The sequence below is a fragment of the Aricia agestis genome, chromosome 13 (genome assembly GCF_905147365.1).
Source record: "Aricia agestis chromosome 13, ilAriAges1.1, whole genome shotgun sequence".
Taxonomy (NCBI): domain Eukaryota; kingdom Metazoa; phylum Arthropoda; class Insecta; order Lepidoptera; family Lycaenidae; genus Aricia; species Aricia agestis.
The window spans coordinates 7,605,120-7,623,305 of record NC_056418.1 but is presented as its reverse complement, the minus strand read 5'-3'; the positions used below and the strand labels follow the sequence as shown (position 1 = coordinate 7,623,305).

The 18,186-nt window shown below is 35.9% G+C and overlaps 1 protein-coding gene across 3 annotated transcripts in view; it reads right to left on the bottom strand.

Annotated features, from left to right (window-relative positions):
- Positions 1-18,186, bottom strand: part of LOC121733400 (dual oxidase maturation factor 2) — a 71,580-nt gene that overhangs the window by 15,962 nt on the left and 37,432 nt on the right. Inside the window, exon 1 of one of the 3 annotated variants that reach the window (XM_042123641.1) lies at positions 16,230-16,420. The exons of 1 other annotated variant lie outside the window; for it this stretch is intronic. The gene's annotated coding sequence lies outside the window, so the exon portion shown is untranslated. Of the gene's footprint in view, positions 1-16,229; positions 16,421-18,186 lie in introns of those variants that run through there. One more of the 3 variants, XM_042123638.1, reaches the window with a different exon arrangement.

Below are 18,186 nucleotides of genomic sequence, written 5' to 3'. Positions count from 1 at the left end.
TGAAACAACAAAGGTTCATAGAGGTAACAAAATCCATACTGGGTGCTCATTGGTCACTATAGCCATATAAATATTGATGGCTTCTCTTAGTAAGGCGTTCTTAAACATAATAAAAATAAGTGAAAGCTAATTAAATAAGTAACCAACATAACAATGAGTTACATAAAGTTTTATGTGGAAGTGGTTAGGTTCTTCAAGTGTAAAGGGAACCTAAATTTACTTTTCTTATAGTAATTAAGTTAATTTGAAGACATGAGGGGTTGAAGTGGATAACAAACATTTTACAACGTAATATTGTATGTACCATCGAGGAAGTTGATTCCTATGCAATTGACAGACCAACGTTATTTGGTCGAATATGTCAATTCAATGTTAATTGAGATCTGTCAGCTGGGTTTGACGTAACGCAACCAAACTACTTAGGTCCCCGATTTGCATAGGAATCAACTTCTCTGATAGTACAATGTGCAGTCATAATAATAATATGAGTAGGTGCAATGTTTACGCAAAATAAAGTAATTTTAGTTTTTATTAGAAATCTTTATCATCTATAGTCTCGTATCTTCTTACCATGACCGTTTCAAATGTTTACCCTATATTATAAACTATAATATCTACCCAAGCAGCAAATGGACGTGCTATAATGGTCGAGAGCACGTTTTTGTTTTCGCTTTAGGTTCTATAAAAGTTCTTAAAACAGTCGAGTAAAAGTGCTGTAAACGTTTACTCAACGCGAAAAAGGCGCATTTTATTCAGACTAAAGTCCTATTGAAGTGGAATAAGCGCTGAGTAAGCAACAAAAAGATGCTGTAAGATTTGAGTAAAAGTGGTAGAAAACACTAAGTGTGTTTTAAGAACAACCAAAATGCGTATATAGGATATTTAGTTCAATAAACGCAATTGATTTGCTATTAGACAGATAAAGTGTGCTATTATAGCAGACGAATTGCTTTTATTCTCCTTTTTAGTTCTATAACAGCGAATAGAATGCTTTTACTCGACAAATTAGTGCTGTAAAGAGTGCGAGCTTGTGTGCTACATAAATTTAATGTAAAACAATTAAAGTTATTAAACTACATCTCAATCCTTATCTATATTATCAAGTTTTTGAGAAATCAATATGTGATTATTTTTACTGTTCATGTAGTTACTCCAAAACATCATGCGCAACAAGCTTTATTGATAAACCCAAAGGCATTTTTACATAAACATTCATGCGCTGCCTATTTTCTTAAATTTGAAGACTAATTTATATAATTAAACATACTTAAAATATATTTTTTTACTGCCATTGTCCATATTGATAATCTAGTTGCAGTTACAGCTAATTTATTCCATTAAAAGTCGAGTAAGAGTGCTGGTCACCACATTTATAGCACAAGGTGTCGCCATGATAACAGAATTTAGGGTTCGCTTCGTAAATATCGTATAACAGCTCTTAATTACACTACAACACCTATACGAACGTTTTTAATTCTACTATAAGAGTTAGTCTATAAGCGCGCAGTAACAGCAGCAATATTGCCATAAGCAATACGATTGCGTTTATAGAGCATTTATAGAAACATAAAAGATAGCTGAGTAACGGCTGTATAAAAGCACCCAATTCAGCGAATCATCAATTCTACAGCTATTATACGAGTGTTATAGATCAAACAATCGAATAACGAGTATTTTAGCCATATTAATTCAGCATCTGCTAAAAGGTGGAGTAAAAGGGCTAAAACATAGTGCTGTAATCGTTTATTCGACGTCCTTAAAGCACACATTAGCAAATATTGCCAAATAGTCGAGATAACCGCTATTATACGATAAATGGGTGTTTTATGAACGGTTACCCGGCTCTTATACGATTAAAGGCTGAGTAAAAAATCCTTATTCGACTGTTTTGCTGCTTGGGTATGGAACCCTCCCAAAAGCCCTCTTGCATACGATCTTGGTAAGGGTTAGGTTTAATGTGCATCAAATTTAATCGGAACATAGTATACATAGATAGCGTGGACGCCAGAAATTGAAGACATACCTAATTAGAAGATGAAGTGGATAACCATTTTATAAGATAAGGGCAATTACTCGTTTTTTTCTTTTAATTTGAACAAAACTTGTACATTATCTTCTTCGTTACTTACTTCGTCATCTGGTTAATATAACGACTTTTTTTTTATTTCAAATCATTTTCCCTGTCCTGAATTTGTAAAAAAATTAAACTTTTAAACTGTTAGTTACCCACTTGATCCACTTACGTCTTGATTTTTATCACGTAACAGTATAACACATAAAGTGTGGTGTGGTTACATAACAGTTCCGATCGAGTTAGACTTGACCTTGCCGGTTGCCGGACACCATCTGTGTTCGCAACCAACTGGTTACAAGGTTGAATTCGGAGCTTTATAGCTTAATAAACAAACATCTTTCTCATTAAGACTGCTGAGCTATGTTGGCTTTTCCTCGCATCGAAAGCTATAAGTGTTAAATTATTTTTGTCAGGTTATTGTTTTTGTTAGGTTGTATTGTAGGATTGAAGTATTAATATTTTCATGATTACATAATATTTCTTAAACATAATTATTTTGATTTGATTGACGGCCCCGAGCGAGTTTCCTACGCCGGGTCTTTTCGCCGGGCTAGTTCCCGAACCGGTTGTAGGCACCATAGATACGACGTTAAAAAAATGTATCTTGACACCCATTTTGAAAATAATATTATTTTATTTAGCCCTTCCATGATTTAGAGATTTTCTTTGTCTTACATTAACTTCTCAACAGGAACTTATTTTGTGTAACATTTCATATTAGAAGCATCTTCCTACGATTTGCATTGTAATGTCGCAGTGATTGTTTCGGGACATATCTACCTTGAGTTGTACATTTGCCGGATCTGCATTTGGTATTTAGGATGTGCACGAATTTCTTCACTCACTCAAATTGCAAAGCTACATTCAGTATTAGTTCTGTTCTGGAATTAATGTGTTGGTAATAGTTCTTTATTTTTTTATATTTTCCAAGTGTTTCGACCATATTATTTTATTGAAGTGACTAAATAAGTATGACAAAGTCCATCGTTTTCCCGTCACACAAACAATGGTCGCCGTCAGTCTCGAGCTGTAATAATTTACTATTATTTATTCAACAAATGCACTTACCAATATAAAGGAGTAGCCAGTAGCCGATTCTCAGATCTACTGAATATGCATATAAAATTTGGTAATTATTTTTAACAAAAAATTAAAACCGACTTCCAAGGTAAAAACAATAATAACATACTTATAATATGAACTAAAAAGTATTAAATAATTTTTCCTATCTAATAGTGCCTTTTTCCGAATTCGGCTAAACCTCAACTATTTCTGTAGTCAATCTTCATCATTTTGAAGTCGGTACCAGATAGCTGAATCTTTAGTTCTCTGACAGAATATTTGAAACTTTTGGAACTGGCACCGACTTCAAAATTATGAAGATTGAATACAGAAATAGTTGAGGTTTAGCCGAATTCGGAAAAAGGCACTATTAGATAGGAAAAATTATTTAATAGATACTTTTTAGTTCATATTATAAGGATGTTATTATTGTTTTTACCTTGGAAGTCGGTTTTAATTTTTAAACCATCGCGTAAGTATATTTAATATTCTACGTATCTTAATTCTTATTAGATACAATTTGTTAAGAGTCAGACGTCGTGCTCACAAATATCAGGTAGATAATTTTAAACAATACATTTGAAAAAATCGAAGTGAACAGTAAACACGTGCTAGCCGCTAGGCAATTATTGTACCTATAAACTTGCATAGGAATTCGATCTGTAGAATATGTATCAAAATCGTGTAAATATAAACCGTATAAACGAAGTATTTTTTATACTAATTGCGATTGTGTTTCTTATTCCTATTACGATGTAGATTAGCTATGTATGTGGACCACACTGTGCATTTTCATCTTCAATTTTCGTCATCTTCTTTCATTCAACTTTCGTATTGGCGCATTCAATAATTGAATGCGTCAAAGAACGCAACGCCAACATTGTAATTTTTCTGTATGGCTTGAAGGAAACGGGGCACTATGGGAAAAAGAAAAATAAACCCCCAATGACCACCCCTTTTTATTATAGCAATCGATAGGGGGTGCCAAGGGGAACAAAAAATATTAAATAAACTTTTCTCAAAAATAAACCCCTGTCGAATGACAGGCCGAAATGTGACCCTCGTTAGTATGGCGAAAATACTTAGAAAAATTTGGCTAAGGTTTAGGAACCTGCGTCAATTAAATGTTGGTGACATGGGTTAAGGAGGATTGTTTTGGGTGAGAAAAACTTTTATTTATCGTTTCCACCGCCAGTAAACTCTCCGTTTAGAAGAAATTCGCATTTGAGATTTTCGTAATCTTCAAATAAGATCATCTGTTTTCTGATGTTTACGTAATAAAATCAGTAAAGCCGTTTGGGAGGAATACAGTAACTAACATTGTGACACGAGAATTTTATATATATATAATATTAACAATGAATTCAATACAAGATTACAGCAGTAAACTGATAAGGAAAAGGTAGAACATTTTCTGATTTTTCTTTATTTGTCATTACGAAATCATCTATGACAATTAGGAGACCATAATTTAGGCAAAATGTGGAGTAGTTTGTTGACAATTTATTCTGTTTTTGGGTCTAGTAGTCGATTACCTAATGGCTAATACCTACTCATTATACAATATACACACTTAGCTTCAAAGTTCAACATGGACTACTGACCGCTATTGCGGGTAAAGTATCGTGTAATTGATACTAATGTCAGCTACACACGATGACGATTAAACTGCACAGTTCGGTCTCAATAGACAGCACACACACAAAAAAATTAACACTCAAGCGATTTGAGTAAGGGTGCATTTATAAACTGAATTGCGACTTACTGCGAGGAATGTGTTTTGATAACCAATAGAATTGCTCAATTTCGCTTAAAAACACATTCCTGGTAACGCAGCATCGGTGGAAGGGGTGTTGTCGAAACGCAGCCTAAACCTTCCCCAAGTTCTCGGCGATGACTGTCAAATCCCATACATTTTTGTTCCCCATCTTCGTGACCGGCGGTTACTTAGCTTAGCTAAGTGTTCTGTTTAGCTTTGTCGTCTGTAAATATCATTAGAGATATAATTTTTCGAGTGGCTGCCTCTGACATTAGCTTCAACAGGTTTGCATTGAGTGCGGCACAACCTTCTCGACTGACAGCCAGCGCCAGTGCCTAGCACAACAACACGGTATTCGAGCCAAGGCTGTAATCAGATATTTGATGCGATAGCTGCACTTGTTATTCTACTTTATGCAGTCATTGCCCGAAATTATCGAGTATTTGGCATAGGAATTAGATGTAAATAATTACTTGAGTATAGAACACCCTATCTATACTAATATTATAATTGGGAAGAGTTTGTTTGTTTGTTTGAACGCGCTAATCTCAGGAATGACTGGTCCGATTTGAAAAATTATTTCAGTGTTAGATAGCCCATTTATCGAGAAAGCCTATGGGCTATATTTTATCGCGCTAAGACTAATAGGAGCGAAGAAATAGAGGAAAATGTGGAACAATGGGGGAAATTATTTGAAAGGGCTTATTTGAACGCGCTAATCTCAGGAACCACTGGTCCTTTTTTGAAAAATTCTTTCAGTGTTAGATAGCATATTTATAGAGAAAGGCTATAGGCTATATTTTATCACGCTTAGACTAATAGGAGCGAATAAATAGAGGAAAATATGGAAAAAACGGGGGAAATTATTTGTAAGGGCTTATCTCACGAACTACTGGAGCAATTTTTCTGTTATTTGGCACAGATAAGAAGTACCACGTGAAGGATCATAGGCTATTTTTTGTGCACTAATTTGTCTGTGAAATATCTAATTTACGCGGGCGGAGCTGCGCGGAACGTTATATTTCGCGTGGTCACGACATCACACGTAAACGGCTGGACCCATTTTGCTGAAATTTGGTATAAGGATACTTTGAATCCCGAAAAAGAACATAGGATACATTTTGTCTCGGAAAAATGTACGGTTACTACACAATATACTTTACGGTTCGCGCACAATAAACTTTTATGATTATCGCCTAAACTATTCAATCTATTTTGATGCAATTTGGTATGGCAATACTTTCAGTCTCGGAAAAGGACAAGGGATTCTTTTTATCCCGGAAAACATACGGTTCCCGCACAATAAACTGTTTTTTTTTTAAGATTGTTTGAGTTACAAAACGGTTTTGTGGTATGGCCCCTGGCTACGACGCGTTGGCGTCCCGGTGAGTTATGGCACTTAAGGGTGAAAGAAGTATATATTAATAAATTATTATTAGATGACATCTACCAAAAACCTCGTTGCAGGCTACAAGGCAACATAATAAATAAACTGGTACTAGATACATATAATAAATAATATGTAAGACAACTCTTGCGATTTAAATACTGAAAAATATACTTATAGACTGCAGTGTATACTTATAGACACCTACTAAAATGTTTAAGACATTAAAGTAAATGCTATAAGTGCATTAACCTTGCTATGATTTCTAAATCAAGCGGCAAATTAGACATTATGTAGGTAGCTGTACTATAAATTATAGCGTCTATCACATCTCGGAAAATGCATTAGTTCTGAATAAGAGAACGTAGGCCTTGCGATTTAGTAGTAAAACATAATCATAATCATTGCCTGTAATGGTTTCACCACGAATCTAAACTAATATTCTTCAGAAGTTATAAAATAAAAATAATGATGTACTTAGGTATAAAGTCAGGTCTAAAATTTATTCTGATTCAAATGCAAACAAGAAATCAAACTCCACCAAATTAATTTCCCGATTGCACGGTTGTGACATTTAAATACGCAGTATTATAACCGATAATAATCTAGGATACTTAATAATGAAATTCTCGTGCCACAGTATCGTGCGCGAAATTCACCAAAACGGCTTAATCGATTTTAATGTGTATGTGCATACATTCGTTAGGCCTGAGAATAGGTTTTTATCTACTTTTCATATTAATACTATATTTTTTTTGGTAAAACATCTTTGCCGGGTCGGGTATGTTTTGCATTTAGAACAGAATAAACTGAAACGGAGTTGAGTGGCAAATTATAGCAACATGTTTTGTTGATATCGATATAAAATATACGATAAATAGATCGAGATCTTATCACAAGATTCATTCACTTTTTTTATTTTTTTTTTATTTTTATGAAATAAGGGGGCAAACGAGAAAACGGGTCACCTGATGGAAAGCAACTTCCGTCGCCCATGGACACTCGCAGCATCAGAAGAGGTGCGTTGCCAGCCTTTTAAGAGGGAATAGGATAATAGGGGAGGGTAGGGATGGGAAGGGAATAGGGGCTACCCTCCCCTATTCCCGAATAGGGGAGGGTAGCCCCGTAGGTAAGTGCTGTTTCACGCCGGTTTTCTGTGAGAACGAGGTATTTCTCCGGTCGAGTCGGCCCATTCGTGCCGAAGCATGGCTCTCCCACGTATAAAACTCACTACCTCATTGAACGTTTTCCGCGGATCCATGTCGTCTAATCTCAAATAGCTTGTCGTTGGCTCGTGAAGGTCGCTTGTGACGTGCCTTCTAAACAACTGCTTTACATTTACGAGCCTGTCGAATTATTCGAATGCTAATTGGCAAACAGTATTTCGCTAGAAGGCTCTAATGTATAATGACACCTCCGTTTTTCACAGCTCCCGTCGTTTCCTTCTGGTAATTACTTAGCTCGTGCCTATTTATTTTAAGGTTGTTTTTTCGGTATTTTTTTATCTTAGGCTTGATTCACAATGCCGTTCGACTTGGATTCGGACACTCACCGTGCGAGGATGTTCTCAAATCTCGAATGCGAGTCAAACAATAAATGTGAATCAATGCGCAAGAGAAGGCTTTTCAATTTTATTAGCTTGATTATGTAGGAATCGGGTATGTGTGAGTTTGGTTTTCCCGAGTTGCTAAATAAGAAAACCAAAAAACGTTACAAACCACCATCCGCGAGCAATTTTTTCTCCGAGAAGCGAGAACAGAACCAGGATGTTAAAGTGATTAAAATAAGTGGCTTGAATCGGATAATTATACGTTATTATAGTCCATTCAGTTTTATTTTACTTTGGAGTCTCTGTAAGAGTGAACCTTATGTTGTAAACATAAGGGTCTTGTCAGAGGCACGATCTGGTTTTCCTATCCTTATATTAAAGCCAAGCAGCTGGATACCAGTTTACTGCTACTGGTTTATTTTTAAATTTATCGTTCAGTCTGTTTAAGTATTGTTTCTTTGCTTTTAAATTTGGCTTAACGTCTGCCAGCCCGATTTTTTGGCGCAAAACATCGGACTACCGGAACTCTTATCTTTTTATGACACGACTTTAATTGAAATAATCTGCAATATTTTGATGTAATTCTTTAGAAACAACAATAGCAACGTTGAAACATTACTAACGTAAACAATCGCCTTAAAAACGCTAGTCTAATTTGACATCAGGCGAAATAGATGAAATCACTTCAGTAAATCACGACTCTTTTTGCAGTTGGCCGGTTATACAATTTGGTCATTGACAAATGAATAGGAAGAGGTTGATGCAACGCAAACAATCGCTGAGAACCAGATCTGATAGAGCATCATACCCACTGGGACTCTCGCTAATTAAATTGTTAGTTTTACACTATAGGATACGATAATGGACCTGAGAATGCTCTTATGTCGTTTGCGTTATTACTTATTACGCAGAGATCTTGAAACAGTTTTCACTCTTTAAATTTTTTAACAGCCAATAATAAAGTTAAAAAATATAAAAAAGTTGTGTTCGTCGTTATCGGTCCGACACCGATATCGTACCGGTTGATTTAAAACACACATAATATATTATCTCGTAAGTGACGTGTGGATTAAGGGCCTATTTAAACCGGAGCGGTATCCTCTACTGCCACGGGTAGCGGTATCCCGATGTATACGCGATTCCATACTAAATATTATTATCATTACCCACGACGGTAGCGGATACCGCTCCGGTTTGAATAGGCCTTAAACCAAATTAAATAACGCCCGAATTAATATAAGATGGCGCCATCCGAATATTGTGTACAAATATAATAACAAAGAGTGCAGAAAGAAAAGACATCATTGCGAAAGCGTGTCCGAGTCCGACACCGATATCGTATCGGGTGATCTAAACATCCACTATATGGATGTTTTAGGTCACTCGATACGATATCGGTGTACCTCGTCAGTGTTTAGATTAAGTCACATTAACTAACGACCGAAATATCAGATGGTGCCATCCAAATATTGTGTACAAATATATTAACAAAGAACGCAGGAAGAAAAGACATCAACGACATACAATGTAATAATAATTTTCATTTTTTTATGTGTTAAATGTAAATTATGATAAAAGTTTTTTTTAGAAATAAAAATATTGTTACGTACATATTATTTAAATTAAATGAACTATCAGTATACCAGATCCATGCTAATATTAAACATTGCGAAAGCGTGTCCGAGTCCGACATCCGATGTCGTATCGGGTGATCTAAAACATTTATAATATAATATTATCTCGTATGTATGTGGATTAAGCTAAATTAACTGACGCCCGAAATATCAGATGGTGCCATCCAAATATTGTGTAGAAACATCAAAACAAAGAACGCTGGAAGAAAAGATATCGCCGACACACAATGTAATTTTTCAAAAAAGTTTTTCGTGTTAAATACATTTAACAAGAAAAACTTTTTTGAATACATTTTTTTACTGTAAATAGTACGAGAAATGTATTAAAAAAATTGAATTATTGTTATGTACTTAATATTAAAATTATTCTTGATGAAACTTAATAAGGAATGGTTTTTATAATAGAAAAAAATGTATAGTTCGTTATTTCGGCAAATTTTGACGAAGCAAGGTTGAATGCATTATAATTTACTTATTATAATTAGGAATATTAAGTATTCTAATCTGCTTCGGATGTTCTTAAAATGAACCGCAATTTAGTTTTCACTCAATTAACGTTAAATTATTGTGATTTGTGTGTAATCGTACTACATCTCTAATTAATCTTAACGTGCGGAGATGTAGATTACTTTGAATAGTTAATTCATTAGCGTTTCATTGCTGTTATCTAATATCTCTATGAGTTCGAGGCCATTGTATATTATGGATCTTGTGTTTGTGTTTTACGAGTACAATATAGATCAAGTATATTTGGTACTTTGCTTAATTAAGACGGTTTCTTCTAAATGTAATCGTTTTACTAAATGACGCCCGCAACCCCGTTGCGCCCAAATTAGTTTATAGCGTGGGAACCGTACAATTTTCCGGGATAAAAAGTATCCTACGTCCTTACCCGGGACTCAAAGTATCTCCACACCAGATTTCAGCAAAATCGGTTCAGTGATTTAGGTATAAATAGGTAACAGACAGACAGACAGACACAGTTTTTCATTTATAATATTTGTATACAGTGTGTAACAAAAATAAGTGATAATACTTTAGGGTGTGTACATGTTCCTTGTAGAGAGTCCACTGTGAAAGTAGCAGCGCTGAAAGACCTACATTTTTTTCAATTTTGTAAGGTCAAGGGCCCGAGCGTCACGAATTTCTCCATACAAAAGTGAAAAAAAAAATTTGGTCTTTCAGCGCTGCTACTTTCATAGTGAACTCTCTACAAGGAACACGTACACACCCTATAGTATTATCACTTATTTTTGTTACACCCTGTATATTTCTTAATGCTACGCCACTATTGTATGAGTAACGTAAATAAACGTGTAATGCCTCCATCGTCTAGAGGTTTATTTTTGTAGAATCCACTCTGAATCAAACTTGAATATTAGAATGTAATATTAAAATCGTAGTATTCGAGTGCGCAAGTTTTCCAATAGATAGTAGTTCGACGTGGGAGAGCCATGCTTCGGCACGAATGAGCCGGCTCGACCGGAGAAATACCACGTTCTCGCAGAAAACCGGCGTGAAACAGCGCTTGCGCTGTGTTTCGCCGAGTGAGTGAGTTTACCGGAGGCCCGATCCCCTACGCTATTCCCTTCCCTACCCTCCCCTATTCCCTTCCCTACCCTCCTCTATTCCCTTCCCTTCCCATCCCTACCCTCCCCTTTTACCCTATTCCCTCTTAAGGCCGGTAACGCACCTACAGCTCTTCTGAAGCTGCGAGTGTCCATGGGCGACGGAAGTTGCTTTCCATCAGGTGACCCGTTTGCTCGTTTGCCCCCTTATTTCATAAAAAAGAAAAACAGCTGACTTCTTCACTTGCAAAACCCATCGGTATCCCACAAAAATAAATATTTTTTAAAGGACAAAACGTGACATGTATTAATCCATAGCCCAAACTACTACATGCCAAATATTACGCAGGGAATATAACTCAAAGTACATGGCGCCACTAGCGCATACATCTATCACAACATTAAAAAAACGTTGTCAAACGTCGAAAAGCCTTTTTTCAAAAGTGCAAGTAACGTTTAACAATTTTTTATATTTAAAAATACGTGATGATTATAATTATTCACCAGACAATACATATATTTCTATCAAATCATTATTACTAATGATTTGCTAGAAATATATTAATATATGACTAATTATACTCATACAGCTATAATATAGCTAGTATAAATTTGGTGCAGTACCCGCACGATAAAACTGTAAAGTGTACCAAACTAATTGAGCGTCGAAGCTAAACCTTGGAACGAAGCCCTGACCGCGTCACATTAATTAATTACTAATTATTGCTAACTTTTCATTTTTTTTAATGAGATAAGGGGGCAAACAAGCAAACGGGTCACCTGATGGAAAGCAACTTCCGTCGCCCATGGACACTCGCAGTATCAGAAGAGCTGTAGGTGCGTTGCCGGCCTTAAGAGGGAATAGGGTAAAAGGGGAGGGTAGGGATGGGAAGGGAAGGGAATATGGGAGGGTAGGGAAGGGAATATAGTAGGGCATTGGGCCTCCGGTAAACTCACTTACTCGGCGAAACACAGCGCATGCGCTGTTTCACGCCGGTTTTCTGCGAGAACGTGGTATTTCTCCGGTCGAGCCGGCCCATTCGTGCCGAAGCATGGCTCTCCCACGTCTAAATGACGTCTGAATCTATGATAAATATATTTGTTTGTTTTATTTTACTAATTTGAATAATTACCTAATATCTAGTGTAATCATAAAGTGATTCAAAGTATGTAGATTGTAGGCACTATAAAGTGTGTTTCTGATATCGATGAGTCAACCCACAAAGCATGCTTTTCAATATTCGCAGTCATTTCAATAAATTTGAAGTGCTATTTAACACTTATTTAGTACCTACCTATTAATATAATGTTGCTTAAGTGAGAAGAGTTAGTAACTTAGTACGTGTAATTTATGTAAGTGCAGATTTACAGAAGTTTACAGAGTCTGCTAGTGTGATCACTGCAGGTTTTGGCGCTGGATCAAAACACATTCTCGTATTTTACTTTTTAATTTTCTGCCGCACAATTCAATTGATTAATTATTAAACTTCATTATAAGAGTTTGGACAGATACAGAAAACTTCATTTAATTAAAGTTATTAAAATTCACGTCTTGGTGCGGCAGTTAGCGAATTATAATTTATAAACATAATATTGTCGTGATGTTATTTTCATACCAATAAACGTTTTTTTCGGCTTTTACCAATGAGAACGTGTTAGACGAGAGAGAATGCATTTTGTAATATAGATACTGCAGCATCGAGACTTATATAGTCGTGAACTTTGTTGAGATAGCCCAGCAATACTAATAAAGGTGAGACTGCACTACGCGACACATCACATTGCATAGAATTAACGTTTTGCGTTCGTGAGTCTGACGTTTTACAACTGTCAGTTCTATGAAAGTTAAGTATCGCATCGTGTCGTGTGACGTGTAGCCTTTCCTTAATAATAAATAATACGCCAGCCCGCTACCGTATCAGACTAATTCAGCAATACTGTTTAATTTCAGAATTTCCGACCGTATTTGATTGGTTTTGTCCATATTAGATTGGGTGAGCTGGATTCTTAAGATTTAACTTAAACCTAAGTCTCTTCCGATTGTTAAATGGTGATTTAATCCAGAGCAATACAAAACTGGTTTACCGAATGTAACCAAACTGGAACTACCGAACAATTAGAGCTTTGTCTTAAGGCTTTTACGCAAGGTTCCGGAATTTTTTGTAAATGTATTAGAATAGCTTAGTTTAACAACTAACTGCTGATCAGAGACATGTGATGATTAAACTTCAATTTAATTAAAAGTTTGACACTAGTAATGTATAGGGTTTATGCCAAAATCTAAATTTAATTACAGTTAAGTAATTAATATTCGTGGCTGAGTGCGGCAGTAAGATCACTAAGATGCAATAAGTGCAGTGTTGTCTAGTAATAGACAAAACACCACAAAATTACGTAGGTCTGCCATCTACCAATGATTCAAGTTCTCTGATAGTACTATTTTATATAATCCGGAAGTTGATACTATGACTTGCTCTTGTAACAAATGGCACTGATTAAATTATTATAATGACAGTTATTTAAAGAGTTCAATAAGGAGATAATTGTCCAATGATGACTATTGTTAGGTGTTTGGTAAGTATTTGTAATCTAGCATTTTTATTACCTCTATAGTCCAAGCCACGAGACTAGGGCATCGAAACCCGGACCCAATTTTCAAAACCCGGGTTTTCGGGTTTTTTAAAACGAAAACCCGGGTACTCGGGTTTTTCGGGTTTTCTTAAAATCCAAAGATTAACGAAGCGAAAATACTTTAAATATGATTTTCAGCAATTGCCAACACCTTTCTAGTAAAATACTATTTAAATACCATAGTGTGCGGTCACATACTTTAAAAAAAGCGACTATTTACCTCTCTATATTTCTCTATTATGTGATTGCTTTATAAACGATAAAATTTATACGTGGGAGAGCCATGCTTCAGCACGAATGGGCCGGCTCGACCGGAGAAATACCACGTTCTCACAGAAAACCGGCGTGAAACAGCGCTTGCGCTGTGTTTCGCCGAGTGAGTGAGTTTACCGGAGGCCCAATCCCTTACCCTATTCCTTTCCCTACCCTTCCCTATTCCCTTCCCATCCCTACCCTCCCCTATTACCCTATTCCCTCTTAAGAGGCCGGCAACGCACCTGCAGCTCTTCTGATGCTGCGAGTGTCCATGGGCGACGGAAGTTGCTTTCCATCAGGTGACCCATTTGCTCGTTTGCCCCCTTATTTCATAAAAAAAAAAACGGAAAAGTGTTTAATAATATGTTTTATTAAATATTAAAAATAAGCTATAATTGTTCCATACACTGTCTTCAAAAATTCCTGATAGGTTTTTAGATATTCCAAAAATACAAATATCCCGAAGACTTTGTTGATGGGTGTATTTTAACACCAACGGTCCATACAAGTTTCATCGTTTTGTCACCTAGTGGCTGACTTGCCCATCATCAAAAGTCTACGGTACTTTCAGCAGACTTAGAAGTTAGAACCTTTTGAAGCTGTCCACACTTTATTTTGTAAGCCTTTGATCACATAATAAACAAAACTGTAGTCAATCACTGAATGTTAATTGAAAACTATAAAATAAGTTTAATAATACTTGGCTTCTATGAAATTTGAAAACTTTTTGCGAAGGATAGATTGTTTGAAGAGACTTAGCTTTTTTACATTGAATAGTTTTGGTAGGTTTATTAAAATATGTATTATTATTTATTATTAATAAATATATTTATGACAATTAGTCTTTAATGCTCCTAAAACGAAACTTTTCCTTAAAAATATTATATTTTGTTTAATTATGACCAATATAGATAATGAAACCTATACAATTTATGTTATAAAAATAAATAATTTGTATGTTAGTTTGTTATAAATACCTTTAAATCAGGTCTGGCCCTTAATAATTATCAAAAAAACGAAAAACCCAAAAAGTTCGAAAAACCCGGGTTCCATTTTTGAAACCCGGGTTTTTTCATGATCCCCAAAACCCGGGTTTTTCCGGGTTTTCGGGTTTCGGGAAAACCCGGTCTCGATGCCCTACACGAGACTAGACACTAAATTTCACATCTCAAACGTTGTATGTAATTCTGTGACTCGCCTCGTCGCTTAGACTACAGGAGACATACAAGGCACGGTTGCAAATGCTCAATTATTATCATACTTAATCAGGGTCTTGAGCAACGGAATGACTGTGTCAGTATTTCAGAATTTAACGTCAGGATCAAATCCGTCCACAGTTATTATGCCTGCCAGTTTCTACGAAAATGGTCCTTGTGCTGTTAGCGTAAAGGTCCTTTCTGGGGAAAATAGGTTTGAAAGGACTGTACAATCAACCCACAACTGCTTACATTTAGAAGGGTGTTGCCAGTTGCCACCAAATTTAAACTGTGAACAAAAAAGGTTTGTTTGATGGAGATTTGGCGCAAAATCAACGCGCAAAAAGATGTTAAAATCACGTTAAAACCTTTGAAGACGTGGTTTGAAATAAAGACTTAGAATACGCGCTTATCTTTTTAACGCAATTTACTGTTTTTGCCTTAAACTTTGACGAGTATAACATCAATATACGCATTCTGGACAGAAATAGAAAACCTACCGTTTATAGAGTCACGTTTAGAATATTTTTTTACAAATTGTAGGTAGAACGATAACTATTGTTAAGAAGTTTTCATATAGATAAGAACGGATTATACTGCGTGAAATTTTAATGGACGTTTTTCCGCAGTAAAATGATTCTATCTTAGTAGTACAATAGATTTGTGAAGTTTTTTTTTTATTGAAATCATAAATAAAATTCGGCCGGGTCATAGCCACTCGCGCTTATTGGCATAAAGTTATTTTGTACGTCATACAAATTATTTTTAATTTTCAAAAAAAAACTTGCATGATTCGATAGTACCTACTACTATAGGTAAATCGTTAAAAACAACCACAACAATGTCACGTTGTATATATTTATCATACGATGATATCATAACTAGGAAAACATTGTCAAGCATAAGTGGAGAATATAAATTATGAATAAGCATCGGCCTCCTATCACTATTCATCATTATGATCGAATGTACTAGGACATAAAAAATCCAAAAAAATCTTTAGCCTTTCTCAAGTTCAAGATCAGCAGGAACTTTTGCTTAACAATGTAGTTTGCTTGTCAATAATGTCCCCGAAATTGACGGTAAAACAGACCTATTTAATGGTAAAACAGACCTTAATGTTCTATTGGAAACTCCTATGGCACAGTGCACATCACAAACACAATAATCACACAATCGGCACTCGCGTTTCGGACATCGTGCTGCGTTCGTTGAGGTTTAAACCGGACTGAGTGGTTTATTATTATATCGAGGGAAGGAACGTTCAAGGTTCCCGCGGCCGCGGCCGACTCACGTAGCGAGGCTTATCTGTCGCGTCGCTTTGTCGAGACCCGAGAACTCGTAATAGTACGTTTTCACGTGTGCCACGATTCGACAAATAAAAAAAAACATTTGAAATAAATCTTTTCAGTAAGTCTACGTGTTGACCTACTAGTTGTTCGAGAAGTACCCGGCGAGAAGAACCGGCGCAAGAAACTCGCACGAAGCCACTTTTTACCAAAAAAGTGGAAAATTATTCTTTCAAAATACCAGATAACAATGTTCTTCCACAATCAAGCTTGTGTGGCTGACTGGCTTGACTTGTGTTTGTGATAGCTTGTGGACGACACGCAGTGATTATCTTACGACAAGTAAACACTGTTGCTTACTTGTATAGGTACCAGATATTGCACATACAGATAATAATAATATATCTACTGTCAAACGCCTGTTGCTAACTTATCGCAAGATGCGTAATTACACCATCTGGTTGGCGTAGATTTTTAGACACAAATCAAAGGAAGTGTGCGCTTGCAACTAGCTAGCTTTTTGCTGGCGCACTCGTAAACGTGAAATTGAAAGTTTGGAGTTTGTGGGCAAATTCTTCGCAGGCGTGTAGATTTACCATTACATGTGGCTCGCGGAAATCATCACAGTTTGGCAATTTATTGGCATTTGCCAGAATATAGTCTCATGAGTCACCCTGATCGGTTCCGATTTAATATGGCAGTTAATATTTCATAACGAAAGTGAAAATTGCATGTGAGATTTACGTTGGTCTTTGTGTAGGTAAACTATAACCATCTTTGTAAAACCATATCAAGTGAATAAATGATTATTATTATAAAAAAGTGTCAAATACATTAATTATAAATATTAACCACTTTTCAACTTTTTTCCTTACTACAAGGTTCAAGAAATCAGCTGTAATATTATATAATTTAAAGTTCTTACTACAAGACCCCCAGTATCTCTAATTGCAATATAGAATATAGTTTTCATGGTTAGTAATTGAATAGGACAACGTCATACATTACAATAAAATCTGAAATTCGTCATCGCTTCGTTAGAAACTTGAGAACGGCGCGGCATTAAACACGATAAAATCTAAAACCTACACGATGCTATTCACAAGTTACTGCTTACCAGAGTCGCATTGTCATGCGCCAATATTTAAGCAAGTGTACCTATACTCCGTGCCAATTCAAACAATCAATACAGGCTATAATGCTGTCTATGTTTTATGACTAATCATTTCGAGTCGTTCGAATTTTAGTTTTTAGTATACATTTAGATAAAAATTGTTAAATCTTAGTACAATACGTAAAGTACTGTTCTGCTAATAATGTTTTAACTATCCCCGCCTTTCTACAGTGATGCCAGATTGGGGGGAATCCCCCCAAATTTGGGGGTTTTTTTAGGTGATGGGGGGAAAATTGGGGGGAACAATTTTTTGGGGGGATTGTTGGAGGAAAAAATCTGGGAACAGACGGCGAAATCTAAGTACTATGGTCCCGTTTTTACCCTTAGGTAACGACTTACGGAACCATAAAAATGATCAAGGAGCTCGCGAAGATGCTGATTCTGTAAAGATTGGACGCTATTGTCGAAATAGTGTACATTCATCGTATCCATTTGTGAAATTCCCATTCATAATGAACAAAAAATTTATTTTATAATTTGTGGGGGGATTTTTCTTGAAATCCCGAATTTTGGGGGGATTTCGGGGAACACTTGGGGAGAAACCGAGTTGGCCGTCTGGCAACACTGCCTTTCTATGATAATGACAGTTGATGTACGAAGAACGATGA